General features: G+C 43.7%; 1 long non-coding RNA gene across 1 annotated transcript; it reads right to left on the bottom strand.

Moving 5' to 3' along the window:
* Positions 1–4,854: 4,854 nt before the first annotated feature.
* Positions 4,855–7,321, bottom strand: LOC144701275 (uncharacterized). The gene is made up of 2 exons (XR_013580983.1): positions 6,874–7,321; positions 4,855–6,809 (listed from the first exon to the last, which is right to left on the bottom strand). It is a non-coding gene; the product is annotated as an uncharacterized LOC144701275 (long non-coding RNA).
* Positions 7,322–11,537: the final 4,216 nt, after the last annotated feature.

Genomic DNA, 11,537 nt, shown 5'->3' with positions numbered 1-11,537 from the left:
TGAACAGATTCTAGAACACGAGGTGTAGCTGGGCACCCCACGTGTCGGAGACTCGACCTGTCAATTGGGTTAAATCAATCCTATGTTAATATATATATATGATGATATAGTTAATTAATTTGGAAGGGCAATAAATTTTATTGGGCCGCTGGAGTCATTAACTAGACTGACACATGGGCCTAGAGGGTCACACGCAAATGGTCTTTTGAACGTCGGAGGATATACTTAAGTTGTGGGAATTTTTATGAAAAATACCCACTTAGAATAAATAGGGGAAGGCCCTGAACAAAATTCACCCAAGCCAGAATTGTTCAGGGGCCTTTCCCCTTCTTCTCCCATCTCCCAACACTCCCTCTCCCTCCCCGATGTGATCAGGATGATGTAACGATGCCGATGGAGAAAGAACGGGGCTCGTCAAGGAGAAGGATGAGATCCAACGTGATGAGGACTGCTTGGATACATCTAGAGGCTAGCAGTTTGACTCGGCTCACTCTGGGATCCAAGAAATCACGGATGCGATCCATGGAAAAGTGCGTTGTTTCATGTTTTTGTTGTTGCCGTTTGATGGGTTCAAGTCTTCCGTTATGAATCATTTTGATATGTTCATCCAGATCTAGGCCTGTAGAACCCAACACCTTCACCCATGGTATTCACGCAGCAGTTGGGGACAGTGACATGATTAGAGTGATAGAGTTGTGTGGTGACATATAAGCTTAAAGACAATAACTTCTACTATATGATGAGTTTTGAGGTATTGTTAGTGCCGTGTGAAAAGGCAAAAAGTTATGGACCTGACTTGTTGTCTACTCAATGTGACACCCTTTGTAGAGAATGGATAAAAGAAACTCCATTGCAGTTGGGCACTAAATATGAGTTGAGACAATTGCATTAATTGAACATAACTACAGTGAAGGGGAGTTTAAATGGGAAACCTTAATGTTCTTAGCCGTTCCATTTAATTCCAGGGAACTACTTGGCTTCAAAATGTTATATCTATGTTTGCACTTTTCCTACGATAGAAAAGAAGCATCCAGTATTTGAGTTATGCAGTTACAATTGGGTTCAGTAGGCTTTATTCAATATCCATAAATGGTTGACACATCAAGAATCATCCAAATTGAAATGGATCCAAATATGATCTCATCACCTGGTGTGGAACCAATTCCGCTCTAACTTTTCTCTGTGGAAGGGTACCTTCAAGCCCTTATCGAGTCACGCTTATGAACATAATCACCCAATATGTAGAATAATCGATCTTCTGTTGAACTTCATGAATCCTCCATGAAGACCAAATTGATCTTCTTACCATCTAATTTTACTAGACGGCTGTGAAATCTGACATGTCAAGAACACAAGGGGGCTGGCTTCCTAGATATGGTTGGCATCTGGCATAGGCACAAATTTGGATTAATTTATGTCATTTGACTCTTAGAATCTTGTGTTTGATTTATATATATATCAAAAATTAATCTAATTTATCAAATACCTTTCCTAATTAGCCTAATTTATTAAAAAATATGTAAAAGAAAGCTGGAAATTATAATGGTATTTTGGAGTACAAATCAAATCTAAATAAATAGTGTATCTGACACTTCATTTCTGACAAGGGAACTTAATGGCCAAGGTCTGAGCAGAGAGAGACGATGGATTTGACAAGCAAGAGTTATATCTATTTTAAATTTTCAAGTATATATTATGGCTTACATATCATTTTTATGCATTTAATGTGAGATGTATCACAAAAGAGGAAATATCGGAATTTCATTGTAAACATATAAAAACCTGATCATTATTTCAATGAATCCAATATGTATTTTTCAAACCGAATATATATTGTGTAAGTAACCATTTAGACCCACATATTGGTCTAGTCAATAACGTTAATAGCCCAGTAACATTTACTGCTCAACCTCAATAAATAAATATATATGAATATAAATTTATTAATTAAGTTTCATGCCCAACCATAGGTTAAGTTTTAAGCATGTGGACCCAAACTAGTCCTTGTGTCTTGAAAATATAGAGTACTAAATTTAATATCTCATAGAACATTTCCCATTGTCTGTTATATATAGTAACTTGTTCAGGGATTTAACTCACCTCCTTCTGACGTAGGACGACTATGGGATGGACGATTTAGGGCGGTTGACGAGGCTATGGGTAGGAATGGGTTAAGGGATAAAACAATCCACAGAAATCACGGTCGATTCTCGGACTTAAAACCGATGAAATCTGGTGGTGCAGCTCCGACCCTTATCGAGGGCGGGAGTACTGTCTTCCCCCACCGCGACGATGCCAAAGCACCGAAATCAATACCTCGAATTCACGTCGCGAAGAAACACTCGAGAAAAGGAGAGAAGAAGAGGAAATCCAAGTCTAATTCTGACGGCGGTGGAAACTTCCCGAGAAAATACTGAGTGGAGAACACGTCGACACCACAGGGTTCAGGTATACCTCAGCACCGTAGTGCGTGTAGAGGCTGCAGGTAATTCTGCTCGTGGCGACGAAGGCGGCGTGATACTGGAATGGGCGCCCGGCGTTGTCCGCCCTGGTTGACGTTATGAAGCGGGACGCGGGTCGGGCGCGACGGTTTCGCGCCGCTGCGCGCGCGGGTGCGCGAGCGCACGGAGCAGCACGAGCAGCGCGCGCGCGAGCGCGTGAGCGCCGCGCGCGCACGAGGCGCGGAGTGCGGCGGAGCTCGCACCCGAGCGCTGGCGCTTGAGGCGCCGCCGACGGCGCGCAGCGCCGCAGCGATCGCGGGCGGCGGAGGCGCACGGCGGCGCGCGGGGATGGCACGCGGTGGCGTGCGGTCGCGGCGTGTGACCGCGCGGCTGCGCGCGGCGGTGATGACGACGGCGGCGGCAGCGGCGGCGGTGGTGGCGGCGGCGACGACGGTGATGACGACGACGACGGCGACGACGGGGAAGGTTAGGGCAAGATGAGGGGTAGGGCAATCCTCCAAGAAGAGTTAGAAAGAAAACTCAATTCTTGAATTATGATTGCCTAATGAGTTCTTGAAACAAATGACCTTATATAGGCCTTGGAGGAAAGAGAAAATAACTAGAAAATAAGACACGCAAGGGAAAACGTGCATCACGTCACGCCAAAGGGCAGTTGTAGATCTGCCTTTGGCGTCGTGTCATGACGCCAGCGTGGAGACGCGGCGCGGTGGTGACGTGGCGGACGACGGTTGTGGCGTGTTGACTTCTTCGTTGACTCCTGTTGACCGAGGTGGGTTGACTTCTGTTGACTTCATCTTTGGATCCGTAACGTCTGTGTTGACCCCAACTGCCTGCGGTGACGTGTCCCGGGCTGATGCATTGGCGTCCTCACCATCACCTTCCTTCAGTCAATATCCTCTTATACCAAGGGTGAAAAATTCCATCTTGAACAGTCAATCCCCTTCATGTACTTCTTGGTGTATCTGACATATGATTAATTTTGATTGGGTACTTAGGGACTCCTAAGTCATAGTGAAAATATGCACATCCAGATACAAGATGTATTTGGTGTTTCAGGTGTAGGGATCAAATATATGTCAGTGACATGAATCAGTATAATGGCTTACTGTTCTGAATCTTCATCATAAATTGTGAATAATATTCATTCAAGACAAAACAAAATGGTTACCTAATCCTTAGTCATAACTGGTATTTTCAAAGTAGCATCATAATGGTATATAATTGGTATTTTCAAAGCAGTATCATAATGGTACATGCAAGTGTCACTACTGCGCCCAATTGGAATCATAACATTTCTTGGCAGCATTACGCTACACATAGTTCCAGGGTTCCACGTAAAAGGATCACTTAAGAATGTCATTTAAATGCCCAAATGTACTTACTAGAACTCACCTCTGACTTCCTATGCTGTTTGGATAAAATTTAAAGTTTGAAATAGTAGTTTCTGATTCATACATAATCTATGAATAAGCATCATGTGTAATATCATAATGGTACATCCATTCAAAATCCTTTCACCTTTAATGCAAAAAATGAAAATATGTATGATTCCTTTGTAGCTAGTGTACTTGAATATCAAAATACATAAAACTCAAATAATTTCAAAATCATTTCTTGGGAAATCATTGAACTTCCTCCTCGTAAATGGATTTGACTCAGTTATTATAATAATCATAGCAAATTCTGGTGCTGGGTTCTTGGTATATGATTCATAATCATTATAACTTTAAGAGTCTTTAGTATATACATAAATAATGTTAAGATTTCAATATTATGCATAAAGCAAAAGGTCCCATTAAATATGCAGATTACCCAAGAAATATCACACATATTACACAACATTTTGCATTGAAATGTTCATATTTACATGTCGTCATGGATGAAACTAATCAATATGGCATTTTGTATGATTTTTTTTCAGTTTTTTTGTTATTTTTTAGAATTTTCAGAAATTAACTTCACTAAGAAAAAAAATTTTTCGGTCCGTAAAATATTTTTTTAATATAAAAGGCATTGATTACTGTTCCCCAAGTTTCTGCATTTTCTCAGAATTTGTGGACAGTTGAATCCTCAGGAAATAATTTTCAGAAGTGCAGAAATGTGTTTTCTGCTTTTTTCAAGGCATTTAATTCAGTTATGCTTTTCTTTTTAATGTCAGCCCCCCACCTGGTACCTTTTGATGTAGTAGACTGCACCCTTGGGGTTCTAACATCTAAAATACAATGGTGCTTAATGTTATTTTCATCATTTTTTGTTTCTCTATTATTCTCTCCCTCTCTGAAACATTTATGACACCTGGCGACCAAACATGGTATGGCAGAGAAAACAAGGAAATCAATATTAATGACTCAAATTAGGGATCCTGATCCAGGAGGCACCTGCTACGATGAGAGACAAAACAGATCCAATGGAGATTAAACAAAAATTAAAATAATGATATCTTGAGATTCAATCATTAGATTGATCAGTTTCCTCTTTTGTCACTCTATACAAAATTTATGATAGGAAGACAGAAAAAAACACCGAGGAACACGCCCCCACTTATATGGCCAGAAACCCACAGCTGATGCTTCAGAAGTCAAAACTGCTTGATGATTTTGATCTAATCTGTTTGTTCCTTCTTGACTCTTCAATTTGCTTCTTGATTTTTACTAAAATGCCAAAGCATGGGCTGCACATTCATGTCCTAGGAGGATTTTAAATATATATGAGCACTAATTTGCATTCAGAATCAAGATCCAAGCATTGTTAACTTATTCGATATGTTTGTTATCTCCATTACAATTTTATATTCTTAGGTCCATATGAAACAGCCCTTGCAATCAAGTTTACTCCGATCGCTCTTCTCTTTATCTCTATATTTGATCTTTAGACTACTCTTTGCATTTTCTCTCTAAATTTCAAGTTTGTTGTCTTATAACTCAATTCCCTATCTACCTTATCTCTCCCTAAAATTTGAAAAACAAATTCGTTCATATGCATCCAAAAAACTTGAATTTCCAATTCTGATATTTTCATTCTTTGAAAATCTAACATCATTGATGTTTGCAAATTAATATTGATTTTTCCTGAAAGATTTCATTGTAGTTTTGGTTCATAAACTTTATAATTGAAAATTGAAAATATATAAAATTCTCATTTTATTCTGAAAATCACAAAAAAAAACCCTAGAAGTAATTCTTAAGTTAAATCAACTTTAATTAGTTTAAGGGGGGGCTAAAATCAGAATTGCATATATATTAGCATCCTTGTGATCGACCTCTTTCTCATCCTTTATTTTCTATAATTAAAAAAGGAGCATTATAAATTATATATTGTAAACTTAATAGCTAACAACACAATTAAATATGTGTGTTATGCGCTAGTTTTCAAAGTATCATGTCCGCTTTAATTAGGACTCTAACAAAATCTTAAGGCAACCTAAAAAAACTGCATGGGCTAATGAAGGTGATGCCGGAAGTCGTCGGGACGTCATCCGGTCGTCACCAAGCGTGTTGACTCGGTATCGATAAGTAGATGACGGTATTGGACTACGCCCAGGGGCGTCGTCCTACAGTGAATCCTAACGGTTAGGGACTACAATGAAATACAAAAATGTGTCTACGTGTGGTACGTGCAAGCGCTGACTATAAATGGATTCCGATTTCCGGGACTCTGACGGGGTCGCCCGGTGGTGGGAGGTCAGACTTCTCAAACCTCGTTCAAGGAGAGGGTTAAGGATGGTACAATGCCCAATGAGATGTTTTCCCGCCGGGTTGTGCTCACACAAGACGGGCAAGCCCGAATCATACCAAACAGGTAAGACACTAGAGAATCGCAAGTCTTCACTCGTCCTGCCCCGCTCACCTACGTCTAACCCGAGTGCGGTGGAGGCAGTTCGACTAAGCACTGATGGAAATAAGAGATGTGGCAGAATGAACGTACCTTGGCGGGTTCTGTTATCGCCCATCTTGACTCTATGCGTTCGGCCTGGCACAGTAGTGTAGGTGTCGGCGGCTGGAACTCGATGACGGGCACTTTGTACGTCCACACGTACGGCGACGGTGACGTCGTCGGGTCTAGCACGGTTGCCAGGCGGGTTGACAGGTGCAGGCGTCGGGCGACCCACGAGTCAGAGGGGAATGGGGGTAGAAGTCTGCTAGCGCAAGAGATGGGCAGACGTAGGGTGACAACGTCGGTGCAAAGGTCACTAGCGTCGCTAGCTGGCCGTGGGCACAACCACAGCACGGGAGTGAGTGAGTGCAATGAGATGTCGCCGGAGTTCTAGAGAGTACGGGCAGCGGTGGTTAGCAGCCTCGCCGCGTTGGTGTGCGCGGTCCGACAGGCAAATGATGATGTTGCAGGGTTCTGCGAAAGAAGGATGTTTGAGCTTAAGCAAACAAGATGGAGACAACGACGCGGCAAGACTCACGAGCGAGGGTCGTGGCATCCAAAAGCTAGGGAGTGGAGCGAGGGCCGCAAAAGCGCCACAGCGTGCGCGCGGCAGTGGCGTCTACGCGCTGGCGTGCGGGGCAACGGCCGCAAAAATGCTGCAACGAGCATGTGGTAGCTGCGTATCCGTGCTGGCGTGCGGGGTGATGACCGTGGAAGTGCTTCGGCATTGCGCGCAGGCAGCGACATTTGGCCTGGCGGCGGTAGACAGCTCTTTGAGACCACGCATACGCACGAAGGACGGCGGTGCACGAGCAGTTTGGAGAGCGGCGGCCGGTGGCGGTAGGTGATGCGGCTTCCTCCTTCCCCTTCTCTTATCCTTCTCTTCCTCCTCCTTCCTCTTCTCTCCTTTCTCGATCGTGGGCGACGACCCTCCTTTTCTTCTCAACAATTCACGATGAAGAAAATACTTAGTCCGAAATATGAAGGGTGAGTTTTTAGGGCGCCATCGTGTCCGTTTTATAGGGGGGGAATTTGATGGGCCTTAACATAACAGGCCTAAGCCCACAAAAGAAAATAGAAGAAAAGGGAAGAAAGAAAAACCAAAAGGAAGAAAAGAGAACGCTGAGGAAAGAAAAGGAGATAAGAGGGAATGGTCTTTGCCTTCAATGGTGGTGGAGGGGAATTTCTTATAGATTGGATTCCCCTCACTACAATGAATAAGATGAGAATAAAAGACGGGGAACGAGAGATAAAAACAAGGAAAGGAAAGAAACACAAAAAAGATAACGAGCCCGTTACCCGGGATACTTGAATCCGGATGTATGTACCATCATGTTGGCTTGCCAGGTGGGCTGAATGTGAACCAGCGGTGATGTCGATGATGATGGTGACGTCTCCGAAGACGTATCTGGAGGCTCCGGCTGCGCTGCACCATCAATCCTCCTGGGGTCGGAAGAACTTGAGTCCGGAGAGTTAGGTGGGATGAAGGGCAGCGGCTGGAGTAGATCCGGTCGAAGGCAGCGGAGCTCCTCCTCCAATATCCAAGCGTCGTCCATGCTGATTCGTCCCAGCCACCGCACCAAGAACCTCCTCGATACTTCCTTCCCTACATAGTCAATTATCTCCTGCAGTACATAGTCAATTGCCTCATGCCAATCGGGCGAAACAAGTGGGGGAGTGCTCGCAGCAAGCTCACTCACACTGATTGGGTCAAGAGAGGCTGGGCTGAGGGGGTGAGAAGGGGTCCGGTACAGAGCCAAATCCACCACGTTGAACGTGGAGCTTATTCCTCACGTAGGAGGAATCTCGATGACGTAGGCGTTTTCGTCCACCCATCGGAGGATCGAGAACGAGCTGGCTCTACAAGCATGTAGTTTGGTAGTCGTTTCGGAAGAGTATCTCTCCAGCCTAAGCCTAACCATCACTAGGTCTCTCACATCGAAGACTCGGGGACGGCGGTGCAAGTCGACAGCTTGCTTGTACAATGCATTTTGTCTTGTGATCCTATCATGGATATGCTGATGCAATGCGGAAACGTGCTGGGTGAATGCAAGACCGTCCTTTGATATCCTAACATGAGGGTCTACGGGTGCTAAGTCTAGTGGGCCACGAGGGGCCTGGCCATAGGTGATCTCAAAAGGACTCATCCCGATGGTTCGGTTCACCGAGGAGTTATATGCGAATTCGGCGCGAGGGATTGTCAAATCCCATTTCGCGATGGTTTTGCCCACGCGGGACAGAAGCAGGTTGCCCAAACTTCGATTGACTACCTTCGTCTGACCATCCGTCTGAGGGTGGTAGGCAGTCGAAAGCTTGAGATTCATGCCGAGGAGACTCCACAATTGGTAGGCCGTGGAGGCAAACAATCTCTCAGAAGAATAATTGTGAAACTTGCATGGCATCAAATGTCTTTGCGCACGGCACGAAGTGCGCCATCTTTGAAAACCTGTCGACGACGACCATGACGGAGTCGTGTCGTCGTGCTGTTCAGGGAAGTCCTAAGACAAAGTCCATAGTGATGTCATCCCAGGGATGCTTGTGCATCATTAGCGGGGTGTATAACCTGGCGCTCTTCTTGACCTGCTTGGCCAAGGAACAAACGCAGTATTGGGCAACGATGTTGCCGACGTTGCGCTTCAGCGAGGGCTAGTAGAATTTGTGTTCTACAACAGCGATGGTCTTGGCTTGTCGGGCGGGCTGAACGCGAACCGGCAGTGATGTCGACGACGATGGTGACGTCTACGAAGACATTTCTGGGGGCTCAGGCTACGCCGCGCCATCAGAAGGTGATGCCACTCAGAGGAGGTTAAAAATCATGTAGAAGTCAATAAGCCGGAATATAAATATATATACTAAAACATATAGACTACGATAGAAATTGAATCTGATGTCGGTGATAATAAATTCTGCATTATTCAAACACCTTAATACTTGGCCACAAATAAAATCTTTAAAAACCGATAATTACAGGTTGAATAAAAACTTAGAAAGATAAAAGTAAAAATAGAAAGAACAAGTGAGCCACGATGAGCCCAAGTAGGCAGTCCATAGTCATACCTAGTTGATGTGCAGACTTTAAGGAAACAAATTTAATCAAACAAAAACAACATTATCACAAAGTAATCAAAGAATACCATAGACAACGCAAAACTATACCATTGACACACTTACCTTTTAAATGTAAAACTAATGACCATAATTGGATAAACTATATCAAATCTTGAAAGAATATATCCAGGACTACACATCATAATAATTTCTATAATACACTTACTTCCCTACCTAAATGATAAGATGATATATGCATGGTTATTTTCATACATTTGAGATGATTTTTGTCTTATGAACCTGGAATTTATCATGTTATTATTTGAATTAACTGAATATTTTAACTAACCTCTTTGACTTCTTTGAAGTCGTGCAGTTTTATTTTTGATGAGTATTTTAAAGTTCCACATGTCCAGAAATTTACAGGAATGAGAAGACATGATTCTTCAGCAGTTGGAGAATTTTTTGGAGCTAATTGATTTTACAAATGGGTTTGAACTGATCAAATGGTGTTGTGGGCCTCAAAAAGAGCAAGCAGAGGGAGATGGGCAATGACCTGACCTACTTATTGCACTTTCAAACACCTTTAAAAATAACTAAGCTGAAAATCACAAAAAACAACTCTCAAACCATTAAGAAAAAGTGGCAAAATGGCAAGAAAAGAGAATAGAAAATTCCCAAAATGGTATTTTAGAAATTCTTCCTATGTATAACTACTTTTTTTCTCCCTCATTCTAGACGTGCTCTAGAAAGTGGCTGGCCAGCAGGACAAGAAATTTTCACAATCCAGATTGTTCAATATGCTTGATCTAAGTTTGTTGAAGTTTTCATTCAATATATTTGATGGAGCGCGCCAGCTTGCTCCATTGGAGATGTCAACGGAGTCACCATCATTATCATGGACAACGCGCTGGTTGGCACCCAGCCGACCGATACGGCAAGGCGTCAATGGAGACACCCGGATTTGAGTATCGCGGGTAAAATCACAGTTGTATCTTTATCATGTCTTGATTTATTTTTGCCTTCTTCCTTTTCTGTTTTTGTTCTCGTCTAGTCAGTATTCATCGCGCCGTGTACGTGTTTGTGTCGTTGCCTATTGTGTCGTCCTATATCGTTAATGTAAGTGTCGAACACATTTTTTTTTTACTAAAAAGGCGGTTCTATGTATAAGAGCCCCCCCCTTTTTAAGGGCACTTGTGCCCCTATAAAAGGTCACACGGTGGCGCCCTAAATCCTTAGACCAGGAGTTATCAAATTGAAGTTGTCGTTTATCTTCTTGGCCTCGCAAGAGGAGAAGAAAAGAGGGAGGTAGAGGGGCTGAAGAACATGCGAGGGAAGAGGAATCGACGCGCGCCCCAACGCTACCGCCATGGCGAGACTGCGTCTCTAGAGCTCTGGTGCAAGCCCAAACCGGTGGCACCAAGTCTGCTCCTGTCCCTTGTGTGCTAAGATACTCCCCCGCTCGGTTGGCATCCACCGCGAGGGCCAGGTGCAACCACACCATCAGTCGCCCGCTACCATAGTAGCAGCCAGTCAACGTGCCCACCTACACCGATTATGCATGCGTTGATCGCGGGCATTATAGTGCACCTGGTCGAACTTGTACGATGGACGATAGGGTCCTATGTCATGACAGTTCACTGCGAGAGTGTCATTCTCACAGAGACTTTGTTGTTGACGACCACCCACAATCCCACGCCAACTACGGATGACCCGAGTGATCGTACTAGTCCGCGCCAAGGGGGACACAGACCTGCTATGCTGGTCTTGGCACTAATGCTGCGAATACAGCATGTGTGCTGCTGCCACTAGTGAGAGTGCCACAATCTCTGCATCTTGCAATGTTGCAACTGTTGCACTTGTGCGCAACATAGTAAGCCGCCTTGTGCCCACGAACTGTGCTAACACTAACATTCTCGCCCGTCTACGCATTACACCTCAAGCGGTGACCCAACGCTAGTGCCACCTCATCACGGCACTACCTGCGATGCTGTCTGATAATCTCATTTTTAGGGTTCAAATTCATAGTTGGTGATTGAGATTATTCGATAAAAATATATTTAACCGACTTAAAAATACTTAGTTAGTGATGAGTATGTATCTTCTCCATAAGGAACGATGATTAAGGAATTACTTTTTTATACTAATGATGAT

This window comes from Wolffia australiana, chromosome 3 (genome assembly GCF_029677425.1).
Source record: "Wolffia australiana isolate 7733 chromosome 3, ASM2967742v1".
In the NCBI taxonomy this organism is placed as follows: Eukaryota; Viridiplantae; Streptophyta; class Magnoliopsida; order Alismatales; family Araceae; genus Wolffia; species Wolffia australiana.
The sequence above is the reverse complement of the archived record's forward strand: the minus strand, read 5'-3'. Positions and strand labels throughout refer to the sequence as shown.